General features: G+C 47.3%; 1 non-coding gene across 1 annotated transcript; it reads left to right on the top strand.

The window, feature by feature from the left end:
- Positions 1-300: 300 nt before the first annotated feature.
- TRNAG-CCC (transfer RNA glycine (anticodon CCC)) lies at positions 301-373 on the top strand. Its single transcript has one exon. It is a non-coding gene; the product is annotated as a tRNA-Gly (tRNA).
- The last annotated feature ends 3,867 nt before the right edge of the window (positions 374-4,240 follow it).

Genomic DNA, 4,240 nt, shown 5'->3' on the forward strand with positions numbered 1-4,240 from the left:
AAGTTGGAGGATGGGGGAAGAGTGCAGGTTTGGTCCCACTTGTTTTTTTATCCAGGTGTTCAGCCTCAGCTCATGTGTAAAGAGTTTAGCTGCTGTCCGTGAAGAGATTATGTGTAAGTGGTGGTGGCCAGATAGAACCTGGCACATTTAAGAAAGAGAAAGAAGCTTGGTATAGCTGGAGAATAATAGTGGCAAGAGATGAGACAGAGAGGAGAGATAGGGCCATGTTACCATGTGACTTTTGAGCCCTTTAGGAAGATTCAACTTTATTCTCAGAGCAAGGAAGAACATCTGGGGACTTCCCTGGTGGTCCAGTGGTTAAGACTCTGTGCTCCCAATGCAGGGGACACAGGTTCAATCCCTGGTTGGGGAACTAAGATCTTGCAAGTCACAAGGCATAGCCAAAAAAAAAAAAAAAAAAAAAAAAATCTGAAGGGTTTTAAGCAGGAAAATGACATCTCAGGTTTGCCCTTTGAAAGATGATTCTGGCTGAAATTTGAGGAATAGACTGGTAGGTCTTGTTATGAAGGCAGGAAGGCTAGTTAGGACCGACTCTGGTGATATCATGGTGACCTGACCCAAGATGGTAGCAGGAGAAATAAAGATAAGGGGTGGGTGGCAGAGGTGTCTTGCAGGTGGAATGAACAGAGCTTGTGGCTTACTGTATAAAGCTGCAGATGAGGGGTAGGAAGACTCAATGGAGGCTTCTATCTTTTTTTCTTCGACAATGTTTAATGGGGATATACTAGCTTCCTAGGATTGCCTTTACAAAGTGCTACAAACTGCGTGGCTTAAAACAGTGGATATTTATCATTTTAGATTTCTGGAGGTCAGAAGTCTACAATCAAATATTGGCAGTGCTGCGCACCTTCTGAAGGCCATAGGGATGAACCTGTTCCAGGCTTCTCTCGTAGCTTCTGATAGCCTCAGGTGTTCCTGGCTTGTAGATGGCCATCTACTCCCTGTGTCTTTTCACATGGTATTCTTACAGTATTCATGTTTTTGTCCAAAGTCCCCCTTTTTATAAGGACATCAGTTGTATCAGAGTAGGCCCACTCTATTCCTCTATGACCTTATCTTGATTAATTATATCTGCGTGCATGCTTGCTAAGTTGTTTCAGTCGTGTCCAACTCTTTGCAATGCTGTAGCCCACCAGATTCCTCTGTCCATGGGCTTCTCCAGGCAATAATACTGGAGTGAGTAGCCATGTACTCCTCTAGGGGAATCTTCCTGACCCAGGGATTGAACCCATGTCTCTTATGTCTCCTGCAGTGGCAGGTGGGTTCTTTACAACTGGCACCATGTGGGAAGCCCTAATTACATCTGGGCTTAGTTGCTCAGTTGTGTCTGACTCTGCCCTCCCATGGACTGTACCCTGCCAGGCTCCTCTGTCCAAGGGGATTCTCCAGGCAAGAATATTGGAGTAGGTTGCCTTGCTCTCTTCCAGGGGATCGTCCCAACCCAGGGACTGAACCCAGGTCTCCCACATTGCAGGCAGATTCTTTACCATCTGAGCCACCAGGGAAGTCCAATTATATCTGTAGCTACTCTATTTCTAAATAAGGCCCCAGTATGAGTATAGGGGAAGAGATCTTCCTTGTATAAATTTGGAGGGGACAAAATTCAACCCATGTTGTAGGACATGGGGTAGTATCATTCACTAAGACCAATAACTCAGGTAATAAAATAGGTTTGGAGACAGAGAGATAAAGCCTTGAGCTTGGAGGATGTTGCATTCAGTGGCCCTGAGGGAAACTCATGAGGAAATGTCTTGAAAACTCTTTGATATAGTCAGTTGGTGCTTAGGAGGGGGAGGTATGGGCTAGGCTGGGAATCTGAGAGTCTTCAGCAAATAGTGTAGAGAAGATGGTGAATCTTTGGGAAAGGTCAGACTACCTGTGAAAAATAACCAGTTCATCTTTGAAACCCCAGCACTTAGCTTAGCCCTTAGCTCTGCTCCTGTCATTGCTCTAAATGTTTAATGAATAAGTGAACATTCACTTATGAATGAAATGAAAATGTTTCTTCAGCTATCCATTAGTTCAAGACAAGAAGGCTTTGCATGGATGACAGCTTGCCCTCCTCTGACTCTGTGATGTGGAGGGAGTATACTTCGTAGGAATGAGGAACAAGCATGCTTAGGCTCTCCTAAGAGATTTGGTAAGAAGACAGTTAAGGAATCAGATTTATTCTCTTTGGAGAAGAGGCGGTAAATGGATGGTTTAATTGTTGACTTCAAGAATGGGCAATGATTTAATACAAAGAATACAGACAAATTATTCTTTATGTCTGAAAAGACTAACAAGAAAGAATGAAATTAAATTATATTCTCCTTGGCTCTCATTTAGTAAATTTGTCAAACGCTCCCCCCACCTACATTTCCGAGGGAAAGCCACGAGGTCAGAGGTGAGGGGTCCTATGGATACGCCCATCTCTTGACTTGTAGGAACATGAAACAGAGGAAAGGTACACGAGTCTTGCTGTAGTTTGCAGCAACATCTTTTTCCTTGAAAATCTTTGCCTTTGCCATCAGCCCAGCTTTCCAATAAGCTAAATTGCTCTGAAGTTTCCAAATACTTTCCAACACCACCTCCTTTTCCTCCAAATCCCAAGACTGATGGTAATGTGATCTTGGGGGAATCTGGGGCAGAGGGACTCTCAGGTCTGGCTGTGCTGGAGTGGGAGCTGCAGGGGGCGGGAGTGTGGGTGGTGTAATGGTCCGCTGGGAGGTTGATCCAGCCTTCTTTGTGGCTGTTGCCTGGTGACATGCAGAGGCCCCTATCTCAGAACCACACTCGGGCTTGCCATTGGTTCAGGGCTGGCATTTGTTGACAATAGACACTTCCCTGGCCCTGGACTCTGAAAGAGACCTTGGGAGCTTGAGTTTCAGGCTACCCTGCTTGTCCAAATGCAGTTCCTTAACTCTTTATGTCCCTGGGTGGAAGGCCCAGTTTTTGCGGTCAGGACACCGTGTGCTCAGCCCAGCTCTACACTCTGCTCTCTGCCTCAGAGTGTGCAGCTGAGCTGGGGGGGCTTTCTTTTCTGCTCTGCTTCTGTGGAAGGACAGAATTTTCTTCCCTTCTCACCTCTTCCTGGGTTATCTTGTAAGACAGTTTAAACAAACAGACTTTGTTGGCTTAACAAGTCATCTGAGCTTAGCTAGGAGGGGCAGTCGATGTTAACAGAAAGGCTTGTTTTGTCAATGAGCTTTTCTGAAGAACCTGAAAGATCTGAACCTCTTCCTGCAATGCTCAGGAATCTGTGGATGAGACCTCTGCCATCCTGGGATGGAGCTGGGGCCAGGCAGGAGAAGAGAGACTAGAAAGAGACTAGAAAGAGACTGAGGTGACTATGGGGGAGGTGAAACAGGCAGGCAGCTAGTCAGAGAAAGGACTCTGGATGCCTCCAAGGTGGAATCTATTGGATCAATGAGTGAATCCATGGACCAAAGGGATGGGTCCCATTTATAGAGGTGAGTTCTCCACTTGGTTGAGCACCTGGCTTCCAGGCTTCTCAGGCAGCTCCCCAGGCCCTCCCCATCTCCTTCCTCCTCCTCATCTACCCCGGGAACCCTTTAGAGAATGGGTCAGCTGAGGGTCGGGCTGGGGACAAGCTGAATGAGGGCAGCTGTAGTAAGACTACAGTTTGTCCAGTTAAGAGAAAGAGAGTTCTGGCTGGTTCCTCAAAGGGCCCAGTCCTGATCTTCCAAACCCAGGACCAGCTGGAGGCATGTTCAGGCCCAGCCTCCTGGCAAAGCTCCTACCCCCACTCTGCACACCCTGGTGCCTCTCTCTCCTTCCCCCTGTAACAAAACCACTTGCCCTGAGGCAGGAAAAGCAGAAGATCTTGCAAAGACCAAGCAAGGCTGTGTGTCAGGCTTGAGGAAACCCTGGGAAATGGGAGGAATGGAATGGTCTTCCATGCCTTTGGCTGACCCTTGCAGCCAACTGCCCAAGTCTGACCTAGAGTCTAAGAGGAGGCCCAAAGAATATCTCAAGAAGGAGAGGAAGTACTAAGGGTTCCAAGCTATGTCCTCAAGATTAACTGTCCTACATCTACAGAAGCCAGCACTCTGGAGCAAGTAGGGTTTGGAACTGGGGCAAAAGTGCCATGATGCCACTGCCAGGAAGACATGCGCACCTTGGACTTGGTGACCTGTGGGTCACAGGGATTTCTGTTGGGCCTGCTGGAGCCCAGATGTCTGGTTGTCTCTGTCTGAAGGGCATCACTTGTTTGGAT

This window comes from Dama dama, chromosome 1 (genome assembly GCF_033118175.1).
Source record: "Dama dama isolate Ldn47 chromosome 1, ASM3311817v1, whole genome shotgun sequence".
NCBI classification, from domain to species: domain Eukaryota; kingdom Metazoa; phylum Chordata; class Mammalia; order Artiodactyla; family Cervidae; genus Dama; species Dama dama.